The 18,921-nt window shown below is 42.2% G+C and overlaps 1 protein-coding gene across 5 annotated transcripts in view; it reads left to right on the forward strand.

The window, feature by feature from the left end:
- Window positions 1-4,417: 4,417 nt before the first annotated feature.
- Window positions 4,418-18,921, forward strand: part of DLGAP3 (DLG associated protein 3) — a 518,806-nt gene continuing 504,302 nt past the window's right edge. The window contains exon 1 of one of the 5 annotated variants that reach the window (XM_089688984.1): window positions 4,418-4,819. The gene's annotated coding sequence lies outside the window, so the exon portion shown is untranslated. Of the gene's footprint in view, window positions 4,824-18,921 lie in introns of all 5 variants that reach the window. The other 4 variants (XM_089688981.1, XM_089688980.1, XM_089688982.1 and 1 more) reach the window with 4 other exon arrangements.

Below are 18,921 nucleotides of genomic sequence, written 5' to 3' on the forward strand. Positions count from 1 at the left end.
TGTTTTTTTTTAAATAAAAAAGATATTATACTAATTTGCTCTGTGCAATGGTATTGCACAAATCAGTCCCTTATCTCTTCTGGAGTGCCCCACTTGCACTGTCCCCTCCTCCTCTTCTTTGAGTGCCCCCTCAGCAAGCTGTGTGCTGACAGGACACCTGTGCGGGTGTGCTCCAGAGCTGTACACACAGCATGGCTCAGTCAATGGCTCCTGCTACCCTCACAGCCTAGTGTGAATACAAGAGGGAGGAGTAGTGCTGCAGATGGGCAAAACACTTTATAGAGAGAGGGCAAGTCTCTTATGTGTCTTATGTGTGTGCATGAGGGTAAAACACTTTCAGTATGCAGCTGAAGCCGCAGACCCCCACCCCCCAATACTTACACAATCGAAATCCAGCAATGTGCACAAGAGCAGCTGCTCTCCCAGGTCTCTGCCTCCTCATTAGCTGAGAGACAGCAGTGGGATCCATTGGCTCCCGCTGCTGTCAATCACAGCCAGTGAGGAAGATGCATGGCTGAGCCCCATTCCATGTAATTTAGAGACACACAGAGTGGGCTTCGGGAGTCAGTACGCATGAGTGCCCCCATAGCAAGCAGAGAAGAGGAGGAGCCAGGAGTGCCAGTGGGGACCCGAGAAGAGGAGAAAACCATTTTACAAAGTAAGTATAACATGCTTGTTACTTAAAAAAATTAACCTTTACTATCACTTTACATAGGCTGGAGGGCATTTCTGGGTGACATCAGTAACTAGGCCGCACAGCATCATTGGTTGCTAGGACGCAAGAGGCTACTAGTATCCTAGCAACCACATAGCCTTGTGCTTGATCTTCTGGAAAGGGCAGGGGAGAAAGTGCAAGGGAGACATTGGAGATCTCTGATGTCTTTATTGAGGCCCAATGCAATCACACAGGAGGTTTTGGTTAGCCATCTTGTGATAGCAACAAACTCAGGTGCCAATAGAAATACAATAAAGTGTTCGAAAAATCATTACAAACCCCCCCCCCCCCCAAAAAAAAGAAAGCCTTCTCATCACCCTGTGAACACACATGTGGATGCAAATGCTGGCATTGAGTGCACACATGTATGTAAAAAAATTATGCTACACATTATGCAATATATATGCCGTCAGTCATATATATTGCTGCACTTGTGAACTCAAGGTAATATATATGCACATATTTATATATTATTTTTTTAATTATTTCGTTTTTCCTTTTTTTTCTCTCCTCTCAAGTTTGCCTTGTGGTTCAGAATGGGTAATTTCTAATTGGGGTCAATTATACTATGTCTATACTTTAAAATCATTGTATATGATTGTCTATGATATTATGATTATCATATAATATTATTAGCTACATATATTTAATTCTAGTTTATGTATAATAAGATCCAAGGCCCTGAGGAAGCGGTTCTTCTGAGAAACGTGTCGGCCATTCTAAACTAGGATCCTATGTTTAAGATACATGGTTACATGGTTACTATTGATTTTAAAAGTCTTGTTTATTGTGTTATTTATATGACTATAATAAAATAATTGCTTTTATGAATTGTTATACTCTTTGATATCATACCCAAGGAGGTACATTTAGAGTCCCAGATCCTAATTATTCAATATATAGGGATAGTATCTCCAAAGGCAACATCATCCCCAATTTACCCTCCACATATGCTCTGTAATTTTATTTACACGTTATAAGTCGCCATGCAAGTTGGAGTGAGAGCAATAATTCTAGGTTTCTAATATCTGAGCTGCGAAGGCATTTTTAATTATCACCTACGGATAATTTTGGGTACTTTTTTGTCATTTCACAAGTGCATGAAGTATTGGCACCTGACCTAGTTGGTATCTATTCACTCACAACCTCACCTTTTATTTTGTACAAAAAATGGGGATTAAATTGTGTCTGCATGCATTAAAATTATTATTATTATACAGGATTTATATAGTGCCAGCAGTTTGCGCAGCACTTTACAATATAAGGGAGACAGTACAATTACAATACATTTTAGTACAGAAGGAATATGAGGGCCCTGCTCGTGGAGCTTACAATCTAAAGGACAGTTCTTAGGTGGAGGTGGGGTAGGCTTCCCTGAAAGTTTTCAAAGATTGGTGGAGGCGGGGTAGGCTTCCCTGAAAGTTTTCAAAGATTGCCTAAAGGCAGACAGGGTGGGGGCTGACCCGACATACTGTGGTAGGGAGTTCCAGAGGTTGGGAGAGGCTCTGGAGAAGTCCTGGGAGGAGGTGATGAAGGAGCTAGAAAGGAAGATGTCTTGGGAGGAGTGGAGCAGGCGATTTGGGCGATATCTGCAGATGAGGTCAGTAATGTAGCTAGGGGCAGTGTTGTGGGTAGCTTTGTACGTTGTGGTTAGTATTTTGAATTTTATACTTTGGGTTAGTGGAAGCCAAAGAAGGGATTGGCAGAGAGGGGTAGCAGTCACTGATTGGTTGGTAAGGTGTATGAGTCTAGCAGCAGCATTCCTAAAAGACTGAAGGGGGGATAGCCTGTGTAACCGTAGACCAGTGAGCAGGAAGTTGCTGCGCTAATACTGTGCCACACAAAAAAAAAAAAATGCAGCTCCCGTCTTTATTCTGAAAGGCCTCTGCGTTCAAGAAATACTCATGTGTGTTAAAAATATATAAAAATACTGCTCCAGAGGGTAAGTGATTAACCTCCCTGGAGGTATTCCTGAGTGTAGCTCGGGGTAAAGTTTCAGTACCACAAGCGGTAACCCCGAGCTACACTCGGGCTTAACATGCGGCGCTGCTCCGGGATCTGTTCTTTACTTACCTTGTCCTGCACTCCCGCGATGTCCCTCCTGCAGTGTCCCTTATAATGTCCTCCGGCTGATGCCGGCATCTGTCTTCCGGGTTCCATTCCCTGCGACGTCAGGATGTACGGGGACGGAACGGCGGGAAATTTAAAAATGTCAAAAAGTGACATTCACTAAATTCACTAAAATCATATAGTAAAACATTACTGTATCAAACCATTTCACATACATTTTGTCCCGAGTGCTTTGTCCTGTGCCCTGCCTGCATTTTTACTGTTCTTTCTGCCTGGAAACTGAGAAACGTCCATGGTGTCCAAAAAGGGTCCCTTTAGGTCAAAATCGGTTTTAGACCAGCTAGAGAACAGCGATAGTAAATTAGAACCACTTGCAGAATTGAGTGATAATGATTCGTGGGGGAAATTTGTCATCAGACACTGAAAACGATTTTGCGACTTTGCTCAGTGATGTGCGAACTTGGAGCTATATTTCAAATTTCAGTGTTTTTGGTTTGATTACATTATTGAATTAAATGTATTATTATTATATTATTATTTTTTATGATTATTTATTAAATTATAATTTATGGTTTTGTGTTTCATATTTCAACATACCCGGGATGTTTACGAGACTCTTGTTTGGACAGATTTCAGTGAGTTATTCCTAAAAATTACAGGCCTACAATAAAAAAAGACATATTTCCATGCAAAAAAAGTACCGCTTTGAGCACAGACATTTGGACATAATCAGACCGCTAGGGAGGTTAATATAGAATGTATCCATGTAACGCGCTAAACATGATAAATGAATGGGGCAGCACAGTGGCTAAGTGCTTAGCACTTCTGCCTGACACAGGGGCGGACTGACAACTCATGGGGCCCCCGGGCAATAGGGGATCATGGGGCCCCTGTGTCCTTGCCCAAACTCAAAAAAGCCTATGAAAAAGGTACCAGAGGCATCTCATGGGGCCCCCTACTGACCCCGGGTCCTCGGGCAGTGCCCGAGTTTCCAAATGGCCAGTCCGCCCCTGGTCTGGCAGTACTAGGGTTGCTGGTTCTAATCCCAACCACAGCACCACCTGCCTGGAATTTGCATGTTCTCTCTGTGCCTGTGTGGGTTTCCTCCGGGTACTCCGGTTTCCTCCCACACTCCAAAGACATGCTGGTAGGTTAATTGGCTCCTGTCTAAATTGTCCCTAGTATGTGTATGTATAAATGTAAGTTAGGGACCTTAGATTGTACGCCCCTTGAGGGTTAGGGACCAATGTGAATGTACAATATATATATATATAAGTGCTGTGTAAATTGATGGCGCTATATAAGCACCTAAAATAAATAAATAATGAATTCAGTACATGCTACGGCAATGGATCATGGAAGAAACAGCATAGTTTCCACCCCGGAGTAGTCATAGTACAAAAAGTAAAAAAAATCAAACTGTGTCTGTTATTATTGTTTTCTGTGAATTCCAGTGATTGCTGCATTTGTCATTTGGCTGGAGACAGATCCGGGCTTTGTTCTGATCCAGTCCAGATTTTGATCAGGTTTGACTGCTGGGCAGATAGAAGCTGGAAGTTTAGGGGAAGCATGCCCTGGGTGTAAAACCAGGTGTGGATCGTGTGCTGTGCTCCTCCAGGGTGCTGTGACAGGTGCAGGGCCAGGCAGGGAAAGTTTGTGCTGATGTCAGGGATGCTCTCCCTCTCCTTGCACTAGGCAGTCCTTGGATGGATCCGGCTTCCTTTGTTTCCTTCTCTCCCTCATCCAATCCTGTCTCCTAGACATAGACACTGCTCCTGCTCTGCTTGACTAGGAGCCCAGCTATCCTGCACTGCAGCACAAGCCCAGGTCTCCTCCCCTCCCCTCCTATCTATCTCCCCCACTACCTTGCCATCCACCACCCAGGGGGGAGACACGCTCTGCCCAACTTTCTGCCCGTGCCAACCCCACCAGGGTTCTCCCTCTGATTGAGAAAAAAGAAGAAGAGCATTCCAGCTGTCTGCTCGGAGAAGATGCGGTACACCCCGGATCGGCAGGAGCTGGTGGGGTGAGGAGGTAGGTGAGTGTCTGATGGATGGGAGAGGCAGTGACACCATGGACCACTCCGATCGCCTGCCATGGCCATCAGAGAGCTGCTCCTGGGCTATACCTTCTGTATATGACAATGACAAGTGGCTGGGGGCATGCTGCACGCTGGGATCGTATATGTGTGCCTGGGATCTGGATGAGATGAGGTGCGAGGAATGTCTACAGGGCAAGGGAAATGGAATATGAAGGCTGATGGATGGGGGAGAGTGAGCTGTCAGTGCATCCCTCCTGCCTGGGCTCAAGACGAGGTGTCAGAGTCCATAGAAACTCCAAGCACTGTCATCCTCATCACTGTCCCCTCCGATCCCCACCACCACTTGTCACACTGCATGGGGACATCAGGAGCTGCATTCATCTATAGGGGGATAGCCATGATCTCCATGGAGAACCTGTAGAATGCAGCATCTACATGTATATGGATGGATGGTATATACTGTATATGTTGATGCATATATGTGTGTGTATATAGAGAGAGAGAAAGTATACAATAAATATATATGCATACATGTATATTATACCATATATTATACCATACATGTATGCTATAATATACTCTATATGCTATATATGTTATATATCTATCCATACATATATATGTAGGTACAGTAATATATATATATATATATATATATACGTGTGTGTGTGTTTATACACACACACTATATATATATATATATATATATATATATATATATACACGTGTGTGTGTGTTTATACACACACACACTATATATATATATATATATATATATATATATATATATATACACACACACCTACTCAAAACTAGGTCTGTCTATCAGTCTATACATATATATGTATGTACAATATTATATATATATATATATATATATATATATATATATATATATATATATACATACACCCCACACCTATTCAAAACCAGATCTATCTATTGATCTATGTAATATATATATATATATATATATATATATATATATATATACCCCACATCTACGCAAAACTAGGTATATATATATATATATATCCCACACCTAGATATATATCCCACAAACTAGATCTATCTATCTATCTATCTATCTATCTATCTATCTATCTATCTATCTATCTATCTATCTATCCCCAGTAATGTCTGTACACAGTTATGCACCCACAGCTGCCACACAATCATATACACATATGTATGAAACTGTCTTATCATTCATACTGGAAATATAAGTCATAAGAAACCTGTAAGGGATACTAATTTTATTTTTTGGCTTATTACTATATCATGGTACATGACCTAAGAACATTTGTATGCTCTTCTTATGTCAGGTTCCTAAATGAATTTGGTTCTTGCCAAGGAGCTTATAGTCCATTGTAAGGTTTTTTTAGGGAGCTTACAGTCCATGGGGTGAAGGTTCATGACAAAGAGTTTACAGTCCTTTGTAAGCTTTATGACGAAAAGTGTACAGTCTATTGGGTGAATTAGGTTCATGTCAAAGAGCTTACAGTCCATTGTAAGTTTTATGTTGAAGAGATTACAGTCCACTGTAAGATGTATGTCAAAGAGCTTACAGTCTATTGGATAAACTAGGTTTATGTTGAAGAGCTTACAGTCCATTGTAAGGTTTATGTTGAAGAGCTTACAGTCCAGTGTAAGGTTTATGTCAAAGAACTTACAGTCTATTGGGTAAGCTAGTCTATTGGAAGGTTTATGTCGAAGAGCTTACAGTTCATTGGAAGGTTTATGTTGGAGAGCTTACAGTGTATTGGAAGGTTTATGTTGAAGAGCTTACAGTACATTGTAGGGTTTATGCCAAAGAGCTTACAGTCTATTGGGTAAGCTAGGTTTATGTTGAAGAGCTTACAGTCCATTGCAAGGTTTATGTTGAAGATCTTACATTCCATTGCAAGGTTTATGTCAAAGAACTTACAGTCTATTGGGTAAGCTAGGTTTATGTTGAAGAACTTACAGTAAATTGCAAGGTTTATGTTGAAGAGCTTACAGTCCGTTGTAAGGTTTATGTTGAACAGCTTCTAGTTCCTGCAGTTGTTATGATGGTGGGACTGACTTGTCCAAGTGAGACCTCCGCTTCGACAGTGTAGAAGTGTATTGCAGATGGCTGGCTTCCACTGCAGTGCTGACCAGGCTCTCCCAGTTCAGGATGGGTGAATATGATTTCTATAGAAGGTGCGAGATCTGATTCTCTAAATACAACTGGAATAGAGTCATGGTAGCAGTTAGACTTTCCAATAAAAATGAGCCCCTGCCAGTCATAATGTCATCCTTCTAGTAGGACAGAGCAGTTAGCTGATATGAATATAGTTTGGTCAGAGCTCTGTAAGGAAAGCACAGTGGTCCATTGGAGTAGTGACTTTACCCATCTGCAGTAGATGTCAGGCTTCTCACCATGGTGCTGCAGTGCTGGCTCTACTGGTGCTGCATGGGTTACAGAGAAGCTGTGATAGAAAGTCATTTGAGGTGACAGCAGCTCAGTGACGTGGGGTGGCAAAGTTTTGCACCACGCATTCCCTGATTCCTTGGAGTGGAGGGGATACACAGCACATGCTTCCCTAGCCTCAAGTCACCTGCATGCCTCAGTAACGCATGTCACTCACTAACAATGCCTTGCGGTGGTGCTAACTGGAACATTGAGCAGGTAGCCTATACATCTCACCAGCTCGCTGTCATTTCAGTGTTCTCAAAGACCATAAAACAGTAGATGATCTTTAAGCAGCTTCTTTGCAGTGGCCAGAATCCAGTCTCCAGGGCCAATATGTCATGTTGTCATGCTGTAGTGGGAATGGGAACCTTGATGTGATGGAATTCATTGAACCGCCTTTAAATGCTATCTGATCTCAGGTTTATGAAGAAGGGACCTGGACCGCTAGTAGTATTGTGCCATAAAGCCGTACATATAGTATGCTTTTTGTGCAAGGCTCCATGTTTGATAAGGCAAAAGTCAAACATCTCCTAGAAATGCTGACACCTGTTCCTAGCATTTGTAGATGGGGAAATCTTGCTTTCCAAGACCTTACCATGGTAGTACTGAGCTGGGTGTCACCTTTTATTTGATGCTAACAGACACAGGCTTGAGAAGGAGGCAGATGAAGAACTGTATAAGGTGACAGATGTTGTATTGCTGTCCCAAAAGAGCCTGCAGCCTCATCCCCTCCTGCCACAGCTGTTCTGCTAGAGCCATCGCTTATATCACAGAAATAGTCCACTCTCACTTCCGGCATTTGGCTGGTTAAAATCCCTGACATCCAGAAGCTGACTGACAAGGAGATCTTAGAATCAGTAAATTGCTGTAGAACAACCTGCTTACAGCCTCCATCATATTTAAGGGAATCATAATGCGTCATTTTAGAATCCAAAGATTTCCTGATTGTACTGTCAATGCTAAACTGTTCTGTGTAATATCATTTACTGTTCTATGGTCAGGACAGCTTGGCTCGGAATGTATCCCGGTACATAATGAAGAAGCTATGAAATCATCAGAATGCTAAATGTGGCATTCTCCAGAAACTGCAACCCAAGCTTTACTTGGCTTCAAAAACCCAGGCGTAAAACTTCCATGCTAAACAATCAGGCTTTCATTGGGGTCATCCATTGCCATGGTTTGAATATCATATTTTCACCTGTTCTAACTGAAAACCTTTTCTAATCACAGGTATTATAAAATAGGTTCCTTATGTCCATGGTGCTTGAATAGGTGCTTATATAGACATTGGAGGACAGCATGTGACAGTCACCATTTTTTGGATGTCATATACCATATACGCTTCAACACGCACAGAATTTTATCATCATTCTCTTCAACTGTATTGTGTGATCTTACAAAATGTGTTTCAAAGCTATCCATTGTAACAGATTTATTTAGATCTATAAAGCGATGTAAGGAGCAGTGCGCAGCATGTGGTAACCCATAGCAGCTAATCAGAGTTTCTCTTTTGCTGAAGTGCATTGCGTTCTTTTCTTTTTTTTTAATGTATGTAATAGATTGACTGAAGCATACAGATAGCACAGTATTTCAAAATTCCAGAACTGAGATAGATAAGACTGGTAACATACCCTACACTTAGAATCAACTCCAGACCTTTTACCTGCTTAATTGATGAGGAAATAATGGAGTAGCCCACACCTGGCCATGAAACAGCTTTTGATTCAATTGTCCAATTACTTTTGGTTCCTTGAAAAAGGGGGATGGCTACTCTTAAGAGTTATAATTCCTAAATCCTTCCTCCAGTTTGGATGTACATACCCTCAAATTAAACCTCAGAGTGTTCACTTTCAGCCCATATCCATTTTATAACTATAGCTTGAATATGTTTTGGTAAATACCTGAAATAACTAACATTGTGCCTGTGTCCAAATATATATGGACCTAACTGTATATACACGCTCACTGGCCACTTTATTGGGTACATCTGTTCAATTGCTTGGTAGCACAAATTGCTAATCAGCCAATCACATGGCAGCAACTCAATGCATTTAGGCATGTAGACGTGGTGAAGACGACTTTTTGAAGTTCAAACCGAGCATCAGAATAGGGAAGAAAAGGGATTTAAAGTGTTACTAAACCCACAACAGTAAAATCAGTCTGTATATGCAGTAAAGTATGCTTGTTATACTCACTGGGGAAACTAAGGGGTTAATCCTCTGCATTTTGCAAAAATGCTGTTGGATCCTCTCTTCTCTGATCCTCCCCTTTTTCCAGTGACCCCCCCCCCCCCTCTTATCTCCTGATAAGTCATATAGTGTGGAGTCACTCTGGACATGCTCAGTTTGGTTTGTGTTGCTAAAGCATTTTTTTTTTCTTGGGAGAGGGCATGTGATCGGCACACAGCCAATCAGCACCGTCCAGACAGAAGTCAGGGGTTCTGCATCATCCTAGAGCAAAATTAAAACTCATCCTACAAGCTTTAATCAGTGCTCGACTGGACACTGTCACAAGACTGCTCTAACTTCTGATAAGAAAAGGTATTTAGTGGTTTATATTTACTAAAATAATTGCACTTCCATGTTCTTTTTACTGTGGGAGACCATATATAATGAATGCAGGGTCTTGGGTTTAGTAACACTTTAAGTGACTTTGGCTTATTCATCCACGCAACTGCCGCTCACTGGATATTTTCTCTTTTCTGGACCATTCTCTGTAAATCCTAGAGATGGTTGTGCGTTAAAATCCCAGTAGATCAGTAGTTTTTGAAATACTCAGACCAGCCTGTCTGGCATCAACAACCATGCAATGTTCAAAGTCAGTTAAATCCCCTTTCCTCCCCATTCTGATGCTCAGTTTGAACTTCAGCAAGTCATCTTCACCACTTCTAGATACCTAAATGCATTGAGTTGCTGCCATGTGATTGGCTTATTAGCAATTTGTGTTACCAAGCAATTGAACAGGTGCACCTAATAAAGTGGCCGGTGAGTGTATATCTGAAATCGTATCAGTTGACCTTGCATGTTACCCAATTTCCTATTCGCTCTACTGCTTATAAAGGTGAACACCCACCTATGCGGCAGAGTGTTTAGAGGAAACCAACTTTTCTGCTCATGTAGGAGAGGGGAAACACTAAAGCAGGGGCGGACTGACCATTCGAGCACTCGGGCACTGCCCGAGCGCCCGGGGTCAGTAGGGGGCCCCATGAGATGCCCCTGGTACCTTTCATTGGCTTTTTCATAGGCTTTTTTGGGTGTGGACAAGGACACAGGGGCCCCATGATCCACTATTGCCTGAGGGCCCCATGAGTTGTCAGTCCGCCCCTGCCCTAAAGGCCAGTTCACACCATAAAAACGCGATTCGGATGTGTTCTGGGTGCATTTTTGTTTACAGTCTACACCACGCTCCGTTCTGGTGTGTTTTTGATGCAGTTTGTATGGTTCTGTGCAGCAAAAATGCAGCGTGTTCTACTTTTTTTTTCTGCACCGGAAACTGGAACTGACTGCACTGGTGTGAGCTAGGGCCATTGGAATACTTGGAAAACACTGTGCATGCCTTTTTGATGCAAAAAAAAAATGCACTGGTCTGCATCTGGTGTGAACTAGCCCTAAGGGAGGTTAAGGGTTTTGATGAGGTATTTGCAAATTGTAAGGGTTCAGTCACACCAGAAAGCTGTGTGGGAAATCCGCACTTTATCTTGTTTTCCGCACTGCTTTATAAATGAACTGGGTGTGCGGTCAGCTGCGGGTGTCAATGTATTTCCAAAGACATCCTAAATGCCGATTGCAAACGTAGCACGTTTGCCTGCATCGGATCACCTGGTTGCACAGTACCATGTGACCCAGTTTTTGAAAAGTGCATGCACTACTTTTGGTGTGATCCAGTAAAATTTCAGCCCATTCAAATGAATGGACTGAAAATCACACTGCACTGAGTCACATAGGAATCGCATAAGAACACGGGAGCATATGGATGATGTCACCACTCCCGGCTTTCAAGCTGATGTTGGACGCTCTATCCTCTCCCCTGCATGTGCCGCTGCTGGCAGACACAGGAGATTGCATTTTTAAGACTAATTAGGCTTTGCTGGAATTTTACTTTAACCTCTTTCTGTCCACCCATTGTACATAGATGGTGGACAAGAAGCAGCACTGATGCACCATGCCCTGATCACCACCATACCCTATACCAGCATCCTGATCACCGCCATACCCCATACCAGCATCCTGATTACTGCCATACCCCATACCAGCATCCTGATCACCGCCATACCCCATACCAGCATCCTGATTACTGCCATACCCCATACCAGCATCCTGATCACCACCATACCCCATACCAGCATCCTGATTACTGCCATACCCCATAACAGCATCCTGATCACCGCCTTACCCCATAACAGCATCCTGATCCACCCATATGCCATACCAGTGTCCTGATCACCGCTATACCCCATACCAGCGTCCTAATCACCGTCATACCCAATACCAGTGTCCTGATCACCGTCATATCCCATACCAGCATCTTGATCACCGTCACATCCCATAACAGCAACCTGATCACCGTCACGCCTCATACCAGCATCCTGATCACTGCCATGCCCCATACCAGCATCCTGATCACTGCCATGCCCCATACCAGCATCCTGATCACCCCATATGCCATACCAGCATCCTGATCACCACCATACCTCATACCAGCATCGTGATCACCGCCATACCCCAAACCATCACCCTGATCACTACCTAACCCCATACCAGCGTTTTGATCACCATCATGTCTCATATCAGCATCCTGATCACAGCCATAACCCATACCAACATCCTGATCACCCCCATAACAGCGTCCTGACTACTGCCATACCAGCGCCCTGATCACCGCCATACCTCATGCTAATGTCCTGATCATTGCCATACCCCATACAAGCGTCCTAATCACTGCCATATGCCATACCAGCATCTGGCATTTTAGGATCTCAACTAATCAATTTTCAAATATATATCCCATAGTTTGTAGACTCTATAGCTTTCACACAGACTAAATAGTATAAACTGTTTTGGGTTATTTTTACCCCAAAAATGTAGCAGAATACATTTTTGGCCTACATTTATGAAGAAAAGTTATCTATTTGCTAAATTTTATGACAAAAACTAAGTAAAAAATGTTCAGTATTTTTTCATTTATATAGCAAAAAATAAAAAACACAGTGGTGTGTAAATACCATCAAAAGAAAGCTCTATCTCTCTCAAAAATAAAAGGATAAAAATTTCATATGGGTACAGTGTTGCATGAGTGAGTAATTGTCATTCAAAGTGTGATAGTGCTGAAAGCTGAAAATTGGCCTGGACTGGAAGGGGGTGAAAGTGTTCGGACCTGAAGTGGTTAACTGTGGGTCAAGGGAAGTGAGTTCAAAAAAGGGAAGGAGTAACAGGAAAGTAAGGAAAGGAGGAAAAAAAGGACGATTTGGGGGGCAAAGAACCAAAGGAGGAGAGTGTAGCCTCAGAATGCCTCTGATACAGAGATATTACTCATTTGTATGGTATATACCCAATGGAGTATCGAAATTGTTCCCAATGGAACCATCTGGCAGGGTGTTCTTCTGGCTTTCACCCAAGGGCAGAGGTGAAGTTTTCCATAGTCTGCATATCGTTCACCCTTGAAAACCATTGCCTCAGCATTGGCAGGCTCATTTGTTTCCAGTTGCTGGGGATACATGCCCTAGCAGCATTTAATAGATGGATCAGAAATGACTTCTTGTAACGTTTCCTTGACAGCAGTGTCAAGTTTAAATAGACAGCCTTAGGGTTGTTAGAAAAAGAGCTAACAGTGATGTTGTGTTATGATTTGTGTAACCTGTTGCAAGAATGGGCACAACAGGGGGGATTTCCAAAAAGCATGTAGAAGGGTGCCCCTATGGGTATTGCAAAATGTATTTAATTCATATAACTTTCCCTTAGTTACTGAACCTTGCACAAACAACAATTAACTCAGAAAGTCAATTTGTGTTATTTTTCCATCACTGTATGTTATTACAACAGAATGTATTGAATTGGGCTCCATGCGCACTAGTTTAAAATGGGCTCCTAGGAGCAGCATTTAGAGGTTTTGTTTCTGCCTCTGGAAGCACATAATGCTATCCTATATGCAAATGCTCACTTTGTAGTTTAGAGCTCAGCGTTTAGGAGCAGAAAAAAACCTCTCTGGTTTGCGATTAGGAGAGTGATTTTTCCATCAGAAAAAAATGCTAAACGCTCCTACAGGCTCCCAACCGCTGCTAACCACTGTTAAGAGGGGGTTGCTAAGGAGCAGGCAGCTGCCGCGTCTTTAACCATTGATGACTTATATGGCGGTATTCCTTGCTGACAGCTGACTGTAAACAAAAGAACACTTGGGTGTTGGGTCCTCCCTACAAGCATGCAACCCGGCCGGCCAGGAAACAACCCATAGTTCACTACTAAACGGTGGCACAAAGACTGAAAAACGGCTTTTTCTGACACTTCTTAAAGCTCCTAGTGTGCATTGAACAATTGTTTATAAAGTTCTTTTTTTAAACAAACATGTTATATTTACCTGCTCTATGCAATAGTTTTGCAAAGAGTGTCTCTGAACTGCCTCTTCTGTGGTCTCCTGCCGCGCTGTCTACTCCTCTTCTGTGTCTGCCCCCGTATCAAGCCACTTGCTGGGGGGCAGATGTACAGGCTTGATCCTTAGCCAGGCTGTATGCCTCTATTGACATACACAGCTCAGCTTGCCCCCCCCCCCCCCCACTCGGATACCTCTCAACTGTCCCTGATTTGGAGCAAAGTCCCTCTGTCCCTCTTTCCTCCTCATTTGTCCCTCATTTTGGTCTGATCTAAATAGTTGTATATAAAATGCATTATTTATCTTTCAAAAAGTGTTTCACAGTGCTAAACTTTGTATTCAATTTCTAAATGGTTGCATTTTTAAATTTCAAAAGCCAGTATGGTAGTGATTAAAAAAAGCACTTGTGGGTTTAACTAATCTTTTTTTATGTATAAATCTTTTTTAAAGAGGTGTGGAAGGGGGAGTGGCGGGGGTGTCCTATGCCTACATACATGCTGATAGGTGTCCCTCATTCCCATCTCAAAAAGTTGGGCGGTATGCCAGCTCCCTCCTCACAGGGTTTGATTGACAGCAGCAGGAGCCAATGATTCCTGCCACTACCTCCGTGTCCAATAAGTTGAGAGAGAGCAGTGCAGCTGATCTTGAGTACAGTGCTGGATTGAGATTGGGCTAAGGGAAGTACTTGAGGGGGAGCTGACCATGGCTTTTTAACACTTTCCTGGAATATGCATGCAAATCAGGAGTTCTGATTTTTCTCTGACTCCCAGGCAACTAGTATATTAGACGGAGGGCATCAATGGTAGCAATGGCAGCCTCTCTTTACTTTTCATAGAGGTCAAAGAGGAATTGAACTGCCCATTGAAGTGCCCATATAGCAAACCGCTTGCTATGGAAGCACTCGGGCGTGCTCACTGCCAAGCCAGCTCGCCTTGACTCGCCCTCCCCCCACGAACCCTCCTCATTGGCTGTGATTGACAGCAGAGGAAGCCAACTGCACTCTGAAGGTTTTTTTACCTTAATGCAAAGAATGCATTAGGATAAAAAAATCAAAAGGTTTTACAACCACTTTAGTTCCGGTTCGCACTGATATGGTGCGGAATTCGATTTCCACCCCGCATCAAAATTGCATTCTGTTCATGTGAACCGCTGTGGTTGTGTATGTTAAGTTAACCACACCCCAAAATTGTTTCGCAAAATGCGGTGTGATTGGCAGATCTGATTCCGGTGCAGACAAAAATATAGCCCTGCACGATTTTGGTGCGAATACCGTGCGATTTGAGCCATACAAAATGTATGGCTCCAACTGCACTGGACAGAAACTGCATGTGATTTGCACAGGAATGCGGTACGATTCCTGTGTGAATCACATGTGATGTGCTGTGTGAACCGGCACTCCAAGTGTAACTAAAGGCAACCCATTTTTTTTTTCATTTTCTATAAAGTAGGAAAGGATTATAACCCCTGTCAGTGTTTTTGTCATTTGTGTCCCATAAGGGAGATTTCCCTTCATTTTTTTTATTCCATAGCCAAAACAAGAAGTGTCAGGAAATCCCCCTCAAAGTGAGGGAATCCTAGGGTGTCACCAGGGTCACCAGAACTAGTACCTCAGTTGGAAGGTTTCCCCTCTATTACTGTTCTGATTATGAACCCAAAATTCGGGAATTTATTTTACTTCCCCTTTCAGTGAAAACCGTTAAGCCCTGCTGTCAGCTGTCGTCACTGTCGGTCCAGGCTCTGGAAGGATGATGACCATATTGTTGGTACCCATGCCTGATCGTCAGCTGGCTCAGGTTCTCAGCATGCTGCTACCATAGAATGCATGAAGGTAAAAAACCTTCAGCCTCTAGGACCACTTAAAGAGTTCCACCTGGAAAAAAAAAATATAAGTCAGTATCTACAAAATACAGCCACTTACCTGTCCCTTGGTCCAGCGGTGTCCTCACCACCGCTGGTTTCACCGTCCGTCTTTTCTCCCTGGTGCTGACATCTTCAGTGTGGGCACCTGGCTGTGACAGCTTGCGGCTTCACAGCCGGGTGCCCAGTGCGTATGCCTGAGAAGCGCTGCGCTTTGTGAATGGCCCCGTAGTCTTCTGGGACCTGTCACATGTCCCAGAAGACTACGGGAGGGAGGAAGGGAGGACTACTTCCGCTTCCGATCTCCTAGGAGATCCCAGCAGAAGTGGGAGCGGGTACCTGTCAAATTCGGGGACCCACCCTTCCCTGCTCCCCAAAGGTGCCAATCCTTAATGGGGAGCGAGGGACAAAGGCGTAAAGCGGAACTTCCCCTTTTGGGTGGAGCTCCGCTTTAAAAGCATGCCGACAAGAAGTGTCTGACAAAGGCTGAAGGAGATCAACAGCACTGAGATGCAAAAAGGTGAAAACCGTTTTTCAGATAAAAAAAAGAATATAACAAATGTTTGATTCACAATGCTTTAGCAAACTAAATTTTATCCTGTTAGATTTACTTCAGAGCAGTAATAAACCCCAATTCAAGCATTCATTATATTGCAACTTTTTCAAAACAACAAGCTCTCCAGCAGAATGTCTCAGTTAAAAATATTTTGTTACTTAATCCCCTCTAAACTAGTGAAAGCTCCTCACACTACTCGGATAACATGTGCGTAAAAATAGAAGGTAAATATACAGTGCAGCGCTTCTCTATTCACATAAACCAAATCTATGTGCAAAATATAATAAACATATATCAACTATTGTGAACATGCATTAAAGTGAACATGTGTCAATGCAAAGTCTCTCAAAATTTCTTCAACTTAAATCAGCAATCTCTCCAATTTGGACAAACCTTCTGTCTTCATATAAATTAATTCCTCCACCAAACAACCACCAGATGTGCCCTCACCTGGAGTTTTTGACCTCACATCATGTTAGGTCAAAAAACGCATGCGTTCCAAGAATTGGACATCTAAAAGTGTACGTCTCCACACTGCAGGATCTTCCTCCAGAAATCACCACTTTCTAAAAGTGTTTTTACGTGTGTATTATATCTGGTTTGATGAGCACCTAGAAAATGTGAGTGGCCATTGTTAAAGCCTTTAACCACTTCCAGTCTGGACACTTTCACCCCCTCCCTGTCCAGGCCAGTTTTCAGTGCTATCAAACTTTGAATGACAGTTGCACGGTCATGCAACACTGTACTCGTATGAATTTTTTAGCATTTCTTTGTGACAGATAAAGCTTTATTTTGGTGGTATTTATTCACCACTGGGATTTTTATTTTTTTTTGCTATGTAAATTAAAAAGTCCAAAAATTTTGAAACAAAGTGTTTTTCTTATAAACGTTTGCAAATAAATAGTATTTCATCATAAATCTTGGCCAAAATGTATTCCGTTATATTTTTAGTAAAAAGAAAAAATAACCCAAATTAGTTTATAACCAAAATTATAATTTAAAAAAAATGTTTTTCCTTTTTTTTATTTTTTAGATATTATTTATTATTTATTTTTTTTACATACTGTCACCCTAGCAGTAAAATGTCACCATGGTGACACTGTACTACTTGTGGGGGGTGATGAAGATTTTTTTTTTTACACTGATTGCTTTTACACCCATAAAGGATGTAAAATAAATAATTTCTCCTTCTCTCTAGCTGCATCCTTGCAGCAACTGAGAACTACTGAGTGAGCTGTGATTGGTCACAGCTTGTCACATGGTACAAGGCTGTTGTGAATAGCCTTGTACCATGTGACCTCTGTGATCACTCACAGATTTCACACGTAGTAAGCAATGATGTCACAAGTGACATCTTGCTTACTACTTTGCATGTGATCACTTGATGTACAGAGGTCCCATCCGACGATCGGTGTTCGGTGTTCCACTGTGTCCGGAGGGCACAGCGGGCACCGGATTGCGGTGCTGCGCGCTCCCTGGGAGCAGGGTGCAGGGAGGCCGTTTTTAAATGGCCACCCGAAACTGCAATGCCACCGTCCGGCCGTTTATATACAACTGCCGGACGGGAGGTGGTTAATAAAATTGAGTTGTTTTAAGGATAAAGCACTATTGTGTTCCCCATCTTTTATATCGTATATGTGGAGTGGAGGAGGAGCTCTATTAGAAAGTGGTGATTTCTGGTTGAAGATCCTGCAGTGTGGAGATGTACAACTTTATATGTTCAATTCTTGGGACGCATGCGTTTTTTGACCTGATGTGAGGTCAAAAACTCCAGGTGAGGGCACATCTGGTGGTTGTTTGGTGGAGGAATTAATTTATATGAAGACAGAAGGTTTGTCCAAGTTGGAGAAATTTTGAGAGACTTTGCATTGACACATGTTCACTTTAATGCATGTTTACAATAGTTGATATATGTTTATTATATTTTGCACATAGAATTGGTTTATGTGAATAGAGAAGCGCTGCACTGTATATTTACCTTCTATTTTTACACAGCATGTATCAGTTAGATTGGACAGACCATTTAACACTGGCAGGGGTGCTTACACAGATCAGCTTTTATTTATTTATGTAAAACCTTTATCTCAAAAGGAAAAAAGCTGTTTGCTGTAACCGATTATAAAGCATCAGCTGGAGTTCGACTTAAATTTTTAGGGTCCTTTTACACGGGCGTTCAGTTTTTTTCATGAGTTCAGTCACGTTTTTTCCAAGAAAAAACGGATCAGTTAACATCAGTTTTTCATCAGTTCACATCAGTTTTCATCAGTTCACATCAGTTATGCATCAGTTCACATCAGTTATGCATCAGTTCACATCAGTTATGCATCAGTTCACATCAGTTATGCATCAGTTCACATCAGTTTTTCATCAGTTCACATCAGTTTTCATCAGTTTACATCTGTTTTTTGTCTGTTTACATCCGTTACATCTCTTTTTCATCTGTTTACATTTGTTTTTTGTCTGTTTACATCCATTTTACGTCTGTTTTATTTTTGTTTACGGAAGAAAAATAGGGGTTTCTCCCATTCAAAAAAAACAGATGTGGACAACAACGGATGTAAACAGATGATCATCTGTTTACATCCACTAGTCCACAGAAATACATAGGTGTCCATTTTTCATCCTTAAATGGACAGATGAAAAACGGACATACGAAACGCCCG

Source organism: Staurois parvus, unplaced genomic scaffold (genome assembly GCF_062004578.1).
Source record: "Staurois parvus isolate SC_StPar_1 unplaced genomic scaffold, SC_StPar_1.0 ptg000464l, whole genome shotgun sequence".
In the NCBI taxonomy this organism is placed as follows: Eukaryota; Metazoa; Chordata; class Amphibia; order Anura; family Ranidae; genus Staurois; species Staurois parvus.